Source organism: Elaeis guineensis, chromosome 6, assembly GCF_000442705.2.
Source record: "Elaeis guineensis isolate ETL-2024a chromosome 6, EG11, whole genome shotgun sequence".
NCBI classification, from domain to species: domain Eukaryota; kingdom Viridiplantae; phylum Streptophyta; class Magnoliopsida; order Arecales; family Arecaceae; genus Elaeis; species Elaeis guineensis.
The window spans coordinates 17,021,603-17,039,108 of record NC_025998.2 but is presented as its reverse complement, the minus strand read 5'-3'; the positions used below and the strand labels follow the sequence as shown (position 1 = coordinate 17,039,108).

The window sequence follows — 17,506 nt, the reverse complement described above, 5'->3', positions numbered from 1 at the left end:
TATATGATAAGTAGATTATAGTTAAAATAGTTATGATAGACTGATAGTATTTATATACCTATATTTTGATTGTTAGTAATAGTAATATTATTAAATGATTGTTATGACATAGTAACGATAATTATTATAGTAATATACTTTTCTATTATAGGATAATAATTATCATATAATCTAATATTTCTAGTAGAATAAGTAGTATTATTAAATTATTATTGCATTATTATAACAGTAACTATTAGTAATTATATCATTATAAAATAATTTGATATTAGTCATTATATATATTATTGTAATAATAAATATATATCTATAATAGAATCTATTAGTATATTATTACAATAAAATTATATTTATAATGTAATTAATGAAATAGTTAATATATATTTAATAAATTATGTGATATTAATTTCAATGGTCGAAGAGTTGTGAGATGACTCCTTTGAGGGCCTTTTCTAATTGTGGCAAATCTTATTGTTAGAGCTGCAGTCAATATCTACGAGTTGGAGTATAAGATTAGACCCTATCAAATAGTTCAAATATAATTTACCATTATAATTATGGGTATATGAACAATTATTTTGAATGTCTACAGATATTTGTAACTGCAACTTACCTAATTGGGTGCAAACAAACCGCATAGAAAAAAATATATTTATGCATATTGATCTCCAACAAGAGTTGAAATAAAACGAATGAAGTCAATAATTCTTGAAGTATCAATTCTAATGGCTACCATGTAAAATCTTATTTTCTCAAAAAAAATTATTATTATTATTATTATTTTGTAATCTTTAGATCTCTTGAAATTCCTTTTGTTACACTTAAACTTATAAGATATCAAATAGATGACAACTAAACAGTGTGGAGATAATTTGCTGATCAAAACCATCCCTCTCTTTGGGGCGTGTCTATGCAGATTCAGCATAATCATCTTAGATATAGGTATCGATTTAGAACCTTGACCCTGTGCCTGCCTCAAAACGCCGACTCATTTATCTTCATGGATAAAATTTGTAATCGCCTAACAATTTTGATTCACACGATAGTGAGAAGATCTCTTATCCTAACGGTCTATCAGAACATATTATAATGATCTAAAGAATCAGATCTAACGGTCTAAAGATTTCGATTTTCAGCCTATAGCTCCACCTCCCTATTAAGAAGTACCTAGAAGATCCTCAGATAAGTTCAATTGGAAAAAGGAATAGCACATCATCACTTTCTCTTATTCTCATTCTCTTTGCTCGATTATTTTCAAGCTCCGACTAATTTAGGCATTAAAAAATTCTCTATCGAAAAATTTTTCGTGAGTGCCAATTTTCCCTGCAATTTTCTTCCGACATCTCGCTTCCCGAATGGCTTTCGGGTTTCCAACTCTAGTCGCATTAATATTGAATCGAAGACTTCCAGCAACAAACAATATCATGCAAACAATCAATAATTTAGGGGTAATAAGGTAAACAAAGAAGTCAAAACCCATAACAAGTTTTTCTTGAATATTTTGGGGATTGATTTAGCTAGTTTGTCTCAGGATTCTGTGAATTCCATGTTGTCCCACCTCATGATTTCCAGGAAGCGGCGCGATTCACGCATCATTTCTGCACCCCAATAGTGCCAATCCGCGCCATATGTTGCGAGCTAAATGGAAATCCCTTGATTTGAACTCTTCCAAAGGGAAGAGGCGACTTCAAAGTCTGGAAGCAAATTAAATAAAATTCCTGGAACTCTTCTAGAGGGAAGAGGTGACTTCAAAATCTGGAGGCAAACAAGTTCCCACTTGCCCATCAACTTTAATATAATTATATGCGCTAGTCTACAACAGACTCTGGTTCATTAATCACAATTGAAGGGGGTGAGCAATGTATCTCAGAGGCTGAGTACTACGACGATTTTTATATGGTCAATCGCTTTGAAGAGCGGCTAGGGAATTGGAAGCCCCCACAATCAATGAATGTCACCATATAAAGATTCGAATGGGCATGCTTGGATGTTGTGTTTCCATTAGATTTATTCGTAGGATTTGGATTGGGAAAAAAAGGTGGCACATTTACCTAGATGTTGCATCAGAGTCGGCTAAATTTCTAGATGGAATTGTGTTGGATTAGGAGGTCTGAGGCTTTGATTTGGATGTCTGACGATTTGGCATTTTCAAATGTTAGCTGGGCTAGAACAGGTGTTGGGTCCAATTATTCTAGATTTTGACATTTTTCCCCGTTCCCTCTCCCAATCAATTGGGATTGGGATTGTCAATAGTTATAAATAAGGAGATAAGATGACAACTAGGGTCTGTTTGTATGACAGGATCTAAAATTTCATAGAAATCGTAGATTTGGATCAATACAACTGGAGGTTGAAGTCTTTTTTTCATACTACAACGACTTTTTGGGTATTTTATAAAGATAGACAGAACTGGTCTCGTTTAGATGGTTTACAAAACCCACGATTTCTTTAGAATTTTGGATCTAATCATAATCTCTTAGGCGTCTGAAGTCGTTATCTAACAATAAATTTGAAATCTTGCGTTGTTCGTTCCGTTCCGTGCGCATTCTTTAAAAAAAAAAATTATTTACTTTTTGATTGTGTTCTATTGGATTGGTTTAAGCTCACCTTCACGGTTGCCTTGGTCCTAGGGTATGTGGGCCACCGGAGATGGAACAAAACAAGCGAGTTCAAACATATCCAACTTTATTTGTTTAGGCTGCTTCTAGACTTTTAGTAGGTTTTGAATTTTAAAATTTTTGTTTTATTGTCACTTGAGCGACTTGATTTAAAAAAAAAAAAAAAAAAAATCTAACAGCCATTATGTTTTGGTTGCTAAGAAATTTTAGAAAGGGTTTGGGTTGCATCTTTGCGTAGAAGAGTAATTGCATTGTTCCCGCTAGACCGTTCAATTACTCTTTGCACAGAATCCAAAGTATTTTGAATTTTTCCATCCACCTATTCTTTGTATTTCAAAGTGGCTATTATAAAATATAATAATAATAATATAGAGAAATTTTTTTTTTTTTCGTGCCACAAAATACAGCTTGAATTATTGCAGAAAAATTTCGTGTTATATTTTTTGCATGAAAGGATGATTGATTTTTTTTTCAATTTCTAACCATTGGATCACATATCATAAAGATCTCAAATTACTTTGAATATTTTCATCATCCATGTGCATGAGTTTTAAAGTTGTCATTGTATGATCGAAAGGAAGATGAATCAATCCCTGAAATTTAACTTAAGTAATCATAGATAAATGATGTATATGAATTTTGTTGCTTGACCAACTATCCAGTACCATAAAACCTATTTTATAATTTAAATATAAATATTGAATTAATAAAAATTACATTAATTTTATATAACATCAAAACACATCCTTAGTTTCTTAGATTGCCTCCACATTGCTTTCTAAAACTTATTAAAAACACAATAAAAAATATAAAAAAATAACTAATAATGCGTTTGGATGACTTATAACAAAAATGCCTGTGTTATTTAGTTTTTAAAGTAATGCCAACTGCATTCACGAGAACACAAGGCATAAAAAAAATAACCAGCAAGACTTCGGGCGGCTTCAGAATAAAATAAGAGGAAACACAGTCAACCATACTATATTCATTTAATGCTCATTGCTACGGTAATCTACCAAAATAGCTACCATATGTCACGCATGTGATTGGATGCATCGAAAGTGAACGCTAAACCAACCATTCTCCTTATATTTGCGGCACTATAGCTCACCATTATCCAACCGGTGAAGGTGTCTCTAAGCCCCATGGAGCACTCCACTCCCAAGATCCTCCTCTCCCTCTCATTGATTGCTCTCCTCTTCTCGGCTTTCGTCGTTTCTCCATCTCACTCAAGGAAGATCTCAGGCTGCAGTCACCCAACCACAGGTATATATATATATATATCTATTCATCCTCTTAATTCGTCTAGTTACTGCCTTCAACAAAGGTTTTCCTTTCTGATGGGAAGAAATTATAGCATGAAATATATGGGGTGATTGTTTCATATAGGTGGAGATGTTGCAGTGAGCTCACGAGGGCTTGCGAGGATGGCCAGGGAGGCCGCGTTAGCGCCACCTTCGCCTACTGCCAATAACAGGGACCCTGGTTCTGGTTGAGGCATGGAGCTTCTTCCTCATGGATTTGCGTGTCCTTTGGGAGTATCTACCTCATGGTTTCACCTATTGTCACTATATTACCTCTAGTCTGTGTCTCTTCTAAGTATGGAAGCTTGAAGTTGGAGGATTTGTCTAATAAAAGGATATTAATTTGGGGTGTAATTATTGTTGTGAATTTGATGGTCTTACTTAGTAGCTGGACCTATTTTATGAAATAGATGAACGGGAAATATGTATGTCATAAAATAAAAGTAATTTTCTCTCTCTTTCTCTCTTTGAAACTTGGGTGAATTCTCGAGGAACAGTTACTATTTAATTTGTTTGGACCCCAATTAACCTTCCTAATTACCCAAAAAAAAAAAAAAATGCTGGCCAAGCTAGTTCCAAAATTGGATCCAACTACAGCTGTGCCTATCGAGTATATGGTTAACACAAAATTACCCCTGCCTTCTTCAAGCCAAGAACATGATAATAGAAAATCTCCCAAAGCGCTTCTCTTTGGCTACCAGTGGTTTGCGGTAATTGGATGGAGGCTAAGTATGGATACTTTGTTGTCCTGATAACCATGCCTCTTGAACCTATCAGGATTGTTTGGTCTGATGATACCATTGCAATGAACTTTAAGCCTATCAAACAACAGTGATCTCTTTCTCACTTGTAAATAATCCGGTTATGGTTTGTATGATATAATTATCGATAAATCATAATCACAACCAAAAGGTCTTATGCCAACTACGTCAATCTCTATCCTATATATCTCTGGAAAAAGGAACAACTCCAATCCGATATAAATTCTCTGTCACCCATATGAAGGGTTGTTTACTCTGTCAACTCAACTTTGACTATCGAGACCTTGCTCCAAAAAACTTTTATGCAGTCCTTGGATTTGTTTCCCCTATCCTTTGTTAGGTCTCTCAGGATTTTGCACCGTGTTATCCTTCAGAAATGCAGATCCTCTTTGTTTTCTTAATATTGTTATTTTTGAAACTTGTACTCGCGAGTTTACCACATATCGATCTTATCCTTTTGTTCTAAATTTTTTATCCGGCATTATTATGTATCAAAAATTTTTTTTTTTTCAGAAAAATATGATAAGAAAGCCATCTTTCTTACCCAAGCTTCAAATCTCTTCTGAGCACATGTGCTGAGAAGAGTGGTGCTAACTGGCAACCTTAAGTCCAATTAGTTATTCCAAAATATTCTAATCCTTGCAAAATTACAGATTTGACCATTCCTTCCAAGAATCTCTATTTAGTAAAGAAGAATCTTTCATTTGATTTGCTCAACTTTAAACTTATTGAGTGCCCATTTGATACTGCTTTTGCTTTTGTTTTTGTTTTAAAAAATCCAAGAATAAAATGAACTAGAATAAACATGTATGATGAGACCTTTTTTTCTTCCAAAATTATAAGATCTTTGGATCTTCCGGTAGCAACGGTTTGTTGTTCTCAAAAAAGACTGAAAATAAGGAGTAGCAGAAGTTTTGTACAAATGCTATCTTCAACATCAATCCATACATATTTTCCATCAAAAGACATCAATCTATATATAGTGCTTCACCAATTGCTGAACCATACCAAGCAGGCTTTACATTTGCCATTTTATTTTTCCTGTTTCTCATTGCTGTTTCTTCCAATTGTTACTTGTATGCTCACATGCTTCTTTAATATGTGTTAATAATGATAAATAGACCATTTTAATGGTCCTTATATGTTATTTGAATAATTTCAATGTAGGAAAATTTGATCATAAAATGGCGTCACTGTGACCGCATAATGGGCAACATTGATTTGAAGAAGAGACCCCCATAATGGTATTATAGTATTACTGAATCCTTCATCATAATGTAGTCCAACTAATACATATCTAAATCATCATGTTTCTAGCTGACAGACATTAGGTTCCTTTTCTGTATCTATCATTCCTGTAACATCGAGCTCATATTTGGTCAGTGGTTTGGTATAGGGCAGGCCTACTTAGCTGTTCTCTAGTTTACTTGATTATGTTAATTCTTAGCTGGATTAGATTGAGATCCCATGTAAACATCAAGATCCTATGAAAGAGCAATAATTACAAAAGAGCAATAAATTAATTGCAAGATGTTATATGAAATCAAGCTTCATCCAAGCCTAATTGGATTATGAGTAGAACAAGTGTGATTGAATTATTATCATTTCTATGTGATAAGCCTGATAAAATTATTTGGAGATGGCCAACCTTGAGCTGCTCTCAACGAACTGCTCTGGACTTTGTTTTCAATGACAGAATATATAAGCAAAGTTAGAAGTTAGATTCACCAATTCTTCAATGAAATAAAAATAATAAAAATTCTTTACCTATATTTATGCATACATTGTTTCCAAACTCAAGCAACTGAAAGTACAAACATAAATACTAAGAGTAATCCCAACTCTATGTTCTTGTAGTTCAGCCAAACATATGCCTAGACTATAGTTCCATGTGATCAGGTTTTGGCCTGATCCTTCCCACTGGAAGCACAAAGAAATATTTGCTTCTAAATAGGGTCACAAATGAGCAGGACTCTGAGCTAGACTTGGTTATGTCAAGCTGGTGCTCAAGTCAAGCAGGAGCTTGAGCTGACCCCAACTGTTTGTCTTCTTGCTTGAACTTTGATCTAATTAAATGAGCTATTCTCAAGCCGAACCCGGCCTATACTTAGTCTATGGGATGACTACCATGTGCGCCTATCAGTTTTCTAGCTGTGCACTGAAACTCGGCTGATCTGCTCAGTCTCTTATTGCATAAACCTGGCTGGTTCGCTTGTAAACCTGTGCAATTACATTAAAATTGGTTCTCACCATTAGGTGACCACAAAGGAGGCTCTGGCCGCAACTAGTGCAACAACATCATGCTGCTAACTAGCAATTAATTGCACTCATCGTTTTGGTATCTCCCATGTAGATCCAGGTCCTTTGAATTTATGAAACAGAATGGGGGGATCATTTTCAGGTCCTTGGTTTGCCAAAAACAGAAGGGTCAACAGGCCCTGGTTTTTAAATTTTGGTCAAACAAGGGAGTGACACCGAGTTTCCCAGATTGAATCATGGAACAATCAACTTAATCCAACAGTTGGGGGAAGAAGCATATCTGGACAAAGATCTAATCCCCATCATAAGAGTCTAAAATACGATAACCTGCCCTCGAGGATTAGCAAAGGGTTCGAGTTTGAGTCTGAAATTGTAAGGTTTTGACCAAAACTGGACCCACTCAGTTTAGGCAATGGATCAGGTAGGGTGCAATCAAAGGTTTAGCCTTAGAATTGGGGGTGAATTTAAGATTCTCGTTGGCACCATCTTATTAGAAGCATGATGGAGTCGCGCTACATTCTATAATGGTTGCATATCCCACATTCTGCATAGGAAATCTCCAATTGAGACATAGGTCTGTTTGGCAAAGTTTTTGGCACTCCAAAAGTGCTTTTGGATAGTCTAAAAACTGTTTTGATTTTATCAGAAAATTATAATCGTCTATTTGAAAAAAAAAATTATTTTAAAGCTTCTTCTCAAACGTGCTTTCCGGCCAATGTTCGAAAATTATTTTAATTTTAATAAAATTTTTTCAATCATCAAAATACCTACTAACAAATCTCACAATTATATCTATATTATATCATATCATATCATACTATATTATTATGCAATAAACATAACATGACATAACATAATATAATAATTATAGATTAATATTATATTATATTATATTATATTACATTATTATATTATAATAATATAATATATTATATTATCATGATAATACATAATTATAATATAATATATTCATATATCATAATTAAGAATAATATAACATATATTACAATAATAATGTCATATTATTCAGATAATAATAGGTATATTATGATCATACAATATATATTTTATAATAATATACAAATATTATATTATAATAATATAGTACAATCTATTATTAGATTAAATTATAATCAGTTATATTATTATATTATATTATAATTACAATAATATCATATCACATCATATTATGTTGTATTATTATGCTATAGTATTTAATATTATATTACATTATATTATAATAATATTATGAAATATTATTAATATTTTAATATGTAATAATATATAATATTGTATTGTATTATACTCCATTATATAATACTACAAAAATATCATATATTGTTATTTTATCATATCAAAAGTATTTGTTTATTTTGGTTACCAAATATATGTTAAAATTTTATAGTATTTTACATATATAGCTATCAAATAGTAAATAATTTTTTATAAAATTTCTATTTTTAAAATCTCTATTTTTTGAAAGTTCTACTTTCAAAAGCTTTAAAAACTTTATTCCAATATCAATTTCTAATAAGGCCGTAATTTTCTGGTTGAGTACTTTGTAAACTTCTACATAATACGAATCATAAGGCTATACTTGAAATACTTAAAATAAAACCCTTTTAAAGGTGCCCACAAGAGAAGCCTCTTCTATATCATTCGTTTCAAGTAGTGATTTAGTATATTTAGATTGAAGTAAATAAGGGATACAGGCACTAGTACGATAGTGCAAATCACTTCAGCATCCAGGTTCTCATGGAAATACAGGAGGAGGGTTAGGATGTTCATTGCCATTAGATGGCAGAATGTCACCTTTTCCAACTATTGCAATGCCTAGAACAGGGGGAGGGAGGCCTGGTGCTCATTATCCTCTGGTGGCAGTGGAATATAAATTGAGGGGCTTGCTATGCCTTCAGCTCCAATAGGAGGGTCAGGATGCTTATTGCGTACCCTTCGTTGGTGGTGGTGCAAGAGGTGACAATTTTTTTTTTGTTATTACAAAAAAGGAGATGAGGGAGGGAGGGCAACCCCGCATAGCAATTCTCCCTGACCGATTCTCTCCATCTGGGTCGAAGAGATTTCTTTTCCTCATATGAGTACATCACCCCGATACCAACCAGACCATCAAGTGGACCAGATAGCATTCCATACGACCGACCAAGGCATTCGGCATCTGCTTCCTCATTTAATTGACATGCGTGTGTTTCGAACCCGGATCCATTGTATGGAAACAAAGCCCCATTCCACTTAGGCTATAACTCGGTTAGCAAGAGATGACATCCTTGCCATGCCTGCAACACTTCACAGGCCAACTCAACTTAATTCTTACACGAAATTATTTGTACAAAATAGTACAAAATAGGAAGAATAGAGAAGAAGAAGAAAAAGTACATAAATAAGAAAAAAACCCCAACATCTCATTAAAATTTGAAATTCAAGTTCACCATCGGGGGTGGAACATGACCAATTGTCAAAGAACTTGATCACTTCCCTTCGCAAAGGTGCATATCTTGCTCAAGAAGATGAACTCATTAAATAGAAATGATTGTTGGCTCAACTTGGCACAAGAGAGGAGAAGAAGGTCAAAGTAGTCCACAATTTAAAGGAGGATGTTGCCCAAATTAGAGCTCAATAGGGGGGGTGCATTGGGTCTTTTTAAAATTTTTGAGATTAGTGCAATCAAGTAATGTGCTAAAATATTGAGTGGAGTGAATTGATTAGATATGAAAATGAAGTCAAACACATAATAGGTAATTAAGTATAAAGCACAAAGAATAAGAAAAGAGATATAAGCACAATAAATACAAGAGATTTATAGTGGTTCGGTGTCAACCTTGTACCTACATCCACTCCCCAAGTCCCTACTTAGGAATTCAATTTACTAAAGAATTTTAAGAATACAACGCGTCGGACAACCCTGATCCTTGCTATCCCAGCAAGAACATTTATTTTTCAGATACAAATCAACTCACAACACTTCGATTTTAGGCTCGGATCAACCTATCCGAGTTTTAAAACCTTCCAAAACTCAAAACCCAAAATACAATAGGAAGAAAAATAGTGTACAGAAATTTCAGCATAACAACCCCTTAAATGAGCACAATAAATACAATAAAAATACAATACTTAACGAAAAAAAGCTTTTCCTGAACACTCTCAATAAATTGTACACTTGATTGCAGCTAGAGAGTGGTTGGTGAGCTGATTGAATACTTCTTTTTCTCTCTTTTAGAGATTTTTGAACTTTTCATAGATGTGAGCTTTGAATACTTGCAAACTTGTGATTTTCTACTTTAAGAGAGCATTTATAATCACTATTTATACTTGAGAATATTTTAGTATTGGTTTAGAGCCATTGGAGAGTGTTTAATGTGTATTAAATACATCAAAAACGGACTGAAAACTAGTCATTATGAAATTCACTCAGAATGGAACGTCCCATGGGGCACCCCACTAGTAATGGGACATCCCATAGAATGCCTCAATTGGCCAGATAAAACATTCAACTTTCTATTTTGGTTTCAGGGTCTCAGGAATCATCCCACATGGGTCGTCCCACTGCATGCCATAAGCCAAAACAGTGCGTGCCGGCTACCCAATGAAAGAAGATGACTCAAATGGGTCGTCCCATTTTGTGCCAATCCAATTTTTTATACATTTAAGATCCAAAACTCATTAGAACACTTTCAAATGCTTTCAAATCAATTTGACACTTCCAAAAGACTTCAAAAACTTCTTCAAATTGTAGAAACTTCAACTTTGGCACACTTGATGGAGCTTTTCAGATCAATTTTTTAGACTACCTGAAATATCATAAAAATATTTTTCAAAGATAAGAAACTCATTAGTAATCTCCTCAAATAGTTTACGATCATCAAAATCAATTTTTGGAGCAATAATCTCCCCTTTTTGATGATGACAAAATATTTGAGTATTCACAAAATAAGTCCATAAAGCTCAAAGAATTTGAGTTTGTGGAGTACTTGTAAGAATATGCCAAAGATTAAACATAGAGAATCATAAGATACATATTTTCAACAAATTTTAATATTTTAATTTATTTTGCTGAAACTCATTTGTGAAGGTATCAGAGTTTTTTTTTATGATTGTTCTTAATTAGTCAAAATCCTCTCTTTTTTTGTATGAAAAAGATAAAAATAATTATTTTGATCATTTTGAAAAAGATCTCCTCCTTTTTTATATAAAGAGTGTTCAATTTGTAAAATTTTTCTTATTGAAGCAAAGATGGTTCATAAAAAATTTTGTTCTTCTCTTCTTTATTTTTAGTATCAGAACAATAAATATGAAAGAAATGTTCTTTTTCTTTTTCTTGTTTTGATATCAAAACAAGGATGAAATCATTAGAACAAGAATTAAAAAAGAAAGAATTGAAGTATTTTGTAAAATCAAAAATGGATATATCGAGATATTTTGGTATCAATGCAAAAATAAAATTATTAGAGTAATTTTTCAAAAGATATTAAAATATAGGTAAAGATAGATGTAGCAGAGTAAAAAAAAATGGACGTATCAGAGCAAAATATCGTATCAGAGTAAAAAGTTAAAAGGTTCAGATGAAATAGACAAGACTACATTACTTTTATACCATTCCATCCATTCTTCTCCTTTTTGACATCATTAAAAAATAGACTAGAGGGAGTAAGATTTTTCATGATTGCATATCAAGTATTAAAGCAATAGGGCAGCCATCCAAATGTAATAATCATTCATTCATTCATTCATCCAAAAAGAATAGAAGTGAGCCATATAAAATGATAATAATCTCATTTATTAATTACAATAAAAAAAGAGGTTACAAGAGTCATAATATATATCTATGAGCACAAGGCTCTCATACATTTAACTACTAAAATAAAGTATAATAACAAAGTAACCTAAAAAGTTTAGTACAAAAGAATCAGATCAGTGAGAATGGGCATTGAGCTCAAGATCAAGATAGGTAAAATATGATTAGCCTCATCCTCGACCGAAGGGTTTGGTTCGAGAGGAAGATGTCGGAGGACGGAATGTAATGGGCTGGACAAAGACTGGCTCACTAGATGTGGAGGGTCTTGACGGAAGCTGAGTCCTAATAGCGTCAAACTGGGATAAGGTCCCCCTCACAGAAACTTGGAGCCCATCTAGATCAGCAGATACGAAGTCTCTGGAGTCCCTGATGTCTGTACGAATCAGCTCAAGAGAAGAACGAAGTTGGTTGTGGAGTCTCTCTATCTCTCGAGCTAAATCATCCAACTGAGGTGAAGAGGTGGTCGATGTGCTCACTCCTATCGATAGAGAATCTAAAATCCATTTGATCTTTTTTTTAATATCAAAAATTCTACCACTGAACCTGAGTAGGGAGCTCTCCATACTCTTCAGTCTAGTACTCAGATCAGACAAGAGCTCCATCAATAAAGATATGTGTGGCACGATAAAAAAGTCTGTGGAAGAGTCAGAAAAAAAACTTGACGGAGGCTAACGATACTGCTGCTGCACTAGCTGGAGGATCTGAAACTGCTGAAGAACCTGATCCTGAAATTGCTGCTGCTGAACAGATAGAATGCCTACCACTCTCTCAGCCAACAATCTCATCTGATCCTCCTCAAAGCTAAAAGATGGTACGGTACGGCTCAAAGATGGGAAAACACTGATCGAGGGTCCTACCTCAGGCTCCAATACAGGGTGATCATCAAGGCTCTGCTTGGGCACAGATGAGGGACCCTCTCCCTTAGCATGCTCCTCCTCCTCCTTATCATCCTCCTCGGCTGCAGCTGCAGCTGCACGGCCTTTGGCCTAACGACCATTAACTCTGACAAATCCCATACGTCAAAGGGAGTGGTCGTTGTAGGTGTCAGTGTTTGACAATCTACAAACAATCTCTCCCTCAAAGCTCACTCTAAACTCTCTAAAAATCACAGAAAGAGCCATACCATATGGCAAGAGAGCCTTGGATCTGTTCAAGGTCTCTCTCATAACATCGATCATCAAAAAAGATAGATTCAGGGGAGTCTCGGAGACAACATGGTGCATCAAGTAAATATCCTATCAGTCAACAAATCATATCTTCCCCCTTTGGAGAAAAAAATTCTAGACACCATATGATGGAGCAACCTTATTTTCACACTCAGATCCTTGGTTTCAATTTTTAAAAAATCTTCTACATCTTCTCTTCCAAGGATAGTCCTAAGCCTGATTTCTTTACTAGGAAGCTCATCTAGACAGCTACCTTCACAGAGCATTTGAAGGAGTCTACCTAGCCTAGGAGCATTCTGAATGATTTGGACACCCTTCACAGTAGACCTTAACACTCCATCAGTGAAGACTAGATTTGAGTAAAACTTCTTGACCAGATCAATGTACACAGGCTCAGACAGGCTACAGAAAAATCTCCACCCTTGCCTAATTAATTTTTTTTCAATAGAAAAACCATCACTCCTCAAAAAATAAAAATCTATATTTCCTTTCAGAGTAACTTTTCTTGTAGATGAGGAATCTTACTTAGTGTAATCGGTGGAGAAGCTTGAGTTGGTACTTGAACTGCCTTCTTCCTCCATTCCTCAGCCTCCAAAGATTTTACAGACTTCCTTCTCTGTGGCAACATCATTTTGGGGGCCATTTTCCTAAGGAAAGGAGGAAAATCGGTCAATAGGGTAGAAAGGGATGAGAGATGGATGGAAATGAAGAGGAGAGGAGGGTTTAAGAGTGTTTTTCACAGATTTTGCAGGTTAGGATTTGAAATTTGGTGGAGATCAGGAAGGTAAGTCGTGAGAGGGAGAGAGATTGCTTAAGGATTTAGGATGACAGTCTAAGGTTTTGTGTGGTTTTAACATCGGTGAAGATCTAGGAGGGGATCCTTAAGTTTGGGACGAGAAGAAAAAGAAGGGTTATGGGGTTTGAGTCACCCCAAATGGGTTTTAAAAGGGAGAGAGAACGGATCGGCTCAAAGAAGAAAAACTATACACATTTAATTGGGACGTGCCATGGGACTCCTCATCTAGGGTAACTATCAGATGATGAAAAAAATATTTAAAAATAAAAAAAAATTTAAGAGAAAAAAAATTTAAAAAGGATCATGTCGACTTGAGATGATCATGAGGAGTCTAGATAAATTTTGATATGATTTTTGATGGAATATTTCAATAAAAAAATTTGAGATGATATCTGAATAGCACTGATGATTTTTTAATTATTTTGAAAAAAATCTCAAAAAAAAATAGATGGTTTAGAAAGATTTTGGGAGTGAAATTATGATTGAAGTTCAAGCAAAAGGGTCTAAGTGCCCAATTCTCTTCTAATTTCATAAAATTTATTTTCATTTAGTATTTTGGTGAAAATGTCAGCTAGTTGTTTTTCAATATTTATGTATTCAAGTATTATATCATTATTTTGAACATATTCTCTTATGAAATAATATTTAACTTCAATGTATTTTGACCTAGAGTGTTAGATTAGATTTTTGGTCAAATTGATGGCACTAGTATTATCACATCTTATGTAGATAATTTTAAGTTCAATACTAAAATTTATGAGTTGTTGCTTAATCCATAGGATTTGAGCACAGCAATTTTTGATTGTAATATATTCAACCTCGGCCGTAGATAATGCTACCGAATTTTACTTCTTACTAAACCAAAAGATTAAGTTCACTCCTAAAAATTGACAAGTTCTACTAGTACTTTTCCTATCTAGTTTACATCCAGCAAAGTCTGCATTTGAGTAACTTATTAAGTCCATAAAAGATTGTTTTGAGAACCAAAGTTCTAGGTTTTATAGTTTTTTTAAGTATTTAAAAATTCTCTTAACAGCATTTAAGTGAGATTCTTTAAGATTTGACTGATATCTAGCACACATGCATATACTGAATATTATATTAGGTCTACTAGTAGTAAGATATAATAAAGAGCCTATCATACCTCTATAGAGCTTTGAATCAATATTTTTACCATGTTCATATTTTTCTAATTTACAGAAAGGGGTCATAGATGTACTTACAATTTTTGAGCTCTCCATTTAAATTTCTTTAATAGTTCTCTTGTGTACTTACTTTGGGTGATGGAGATTCTTTTCTTTATTTGCTTAATCTGGAGTTTGAGAAAAAAGATGAGTTCTTCTATCATGCTCATTTCGAACTCTCTCTGCACGAGCTTGGCAAATTCTTGACATAAATCTTCATTAGTAGATCCAAATTTAATATCATTAACATATATCTGTATAATTAAATTTTTTTTATCTTTTTTTATAAATAGAGTTATATCAATTTTTTTTAAAAAAAATATTTTCTAATAAAAACTTACTTAATCTTTCATTCAAGCCTTAGGAGCTTGTTTTAATCCATACAATACTTTATTTAATTTAAATACATGATCTAAAAATTTATGACTTTCAAAATCTGGAGATTGTTCAACATATACTTCTTCAGCAATATAATCATTTAGAAAAATACTTTTAACATTCATTTAAAATAATTTAAAGTTTATAAAATAAGCAAAAGCAAGTAGTATTCTTATGGCTTCTAGTCTAGCAACAGAAGCAAATGTTTCATCAAAATCAATTTTTTTTATTGATTATATCTTTTAGCAACTAATCTTGCTTCATTTTTTATTACATTTTCATCTTCATCTAATTTATTCCTATATACCCATTTAGTTCCTATTATGGGATGATTTTTAGGTCTAGCAACCAGTGTCCATACATTATTTCTTTCAAATTGATTTAGCTCTTCTTGCATGGTAATTATCCTGTTATGATCTTTTTCAGTTTCATCTATTGTTTTAGGTTTTAAGTATGAAACAAAAGCTACATAATTACAAATATTTCTAAGAGAGGATCTAGGTCTTACTCCTTATGTTGGATCACTAATTATTAATTTTTTGGGATGATTATGGACATACCTTTATTTTTTTGGAAGATTACCTGTATCTTGAAGTTGTTCTTGAATGTTCTGATCATTGATGCTTTCATCCTCATATTTTTCATCCAATTAATCCTTGTTTCGCTCATTTGAATCATTGATGGTGAGTTCTTTCATTCCATCTTCTATGATACCTGCATCATTAGCACCCTCTCTTTTTCTTGATGAAAGATCATTAGTTTCATCAAAAACTACATGAATTGACTCTTCCACTACTAATGTTCTTTTATTAAATACTCTAAAGACTTTGCTAAAAGTGGAATAGCCAAGAAAGATAGCTTCATCAGATTTAGCATCAAATTTATCTAAGCTATCTTTGCCATTATTTAAAACAAAATATCGATAATCAAAAATATGAAAATAGTCTATATTAGATTTTCTTCCTTTTCATAATTCATAAGGAGTTTTCCTTATAATTAGTCTTATTAAAGCACAGTTTAAAATGTAACAAGCTCTGTTAATTATCTCTGTCTAAAAATATTTCGAGAGTTTGCTTTCACATAGTATGGTACGGCCATTTCTTCTAGAATTCTATTTTTTCTCTCTATAACTCTATTTTATTGTGGTGTTCTAAGTGCTGAAAAATTATGATTTATACCTTTTTCATCATAAAATTTTTTAAATTCTTTATTTTCAAATTCAGTACCATGGTCACTATGAATAGAAACAATTGGTAAACCTTTTTCATTTAAAATCTTTTGATAAAATTTAGAGAATATTGAAAATACTTCATCCTTAGATGCTAAAAATAAAATCCAAGTGAAATACAAAATATCATCAATAATTACAAAATCATATCTTTTACCTCCTAGACTAGTTGTTCTTGTAGGACTAAATAAATCCATATGTAAGAGTTCTAAAGATTTAAAAGTTGAAATAATGTTCTTAGATTTAAAAAAAACTCTTGTTTGTTTACATAATTGACATGCATCATAAATTTTATCTTTATCAAAATTAATTTTTGGTAAACTAAAAACTAAATCTTTTTTAATGATTTTAGAAAGTGTATGCATACTAATATGTGCAAGCCTACGGTGTCAAAGCCAACTAGTTTCATTAATTTTAGCATTCATGGCCACAAGGTATTGTATATTTTGTATGGAGAGATTATCCAAATTAACAATGTATACATTGCTATGTCTATCTCCAATGAATCTAGTGCTAACATTAGAGGGATTGATTATAATGCACATAGATGATTCAAAAACTACTTTATAATTTTTATCACATAATTGACTAATACTTAAAAGATTATGCTTAAGACCATCTATAAGTAATACATTTTCAATACAAGTGGAGGGAGTGATACCAACATTACCAATACCAATGATCTTCCCTTTGCCATTTTCTCCAAAGGTGACCATCCCTCTATTTTTGGCTTCCAATGTGATAAATTCAGATTTATCATCAGTCATATATCTTGAGCATCCACTATCAAGATACCAGTTCCGTTTTGTTGTTTGGGATGCAAAACACACCTGCACACATAAAGTTAAGTTTTAACCTTAGGTACCCAAGCTAACTTTGGTCTTTTGGGGTTAGTCACAACAGTTCCTTTTGGATCCATATTTTCTTAATATTTCTATCATCAAATTTATTTGATAAACATGAATAAGCTTTATGCCCTACTTTGCCATATTTAAAACAAGTAAT

At 33.0% G+C, this 17,506-nt stretch overlaps 1 long non-coding RNA gene across 1 annotated transcript; it reads left to right on the top strand.

Annotated features, from left to right (window-relative positions):
* The first annotated feature begins 3,733 nt into the window (after positions 1–3,733).
* Positions 3,734–4,276, top strand: LOC140858492 (uncharacterized). The gene is made up of 2 exons (XR_012142056.1): positions 3,734–3,884; positions 4,008–4,276. It is a non-coding gene; the product is annotated as an uncharacterized lncRNA (long non-coding RNA).
* Positions 4,277–17,506: the final 13,230 nt, after the last annotated feature.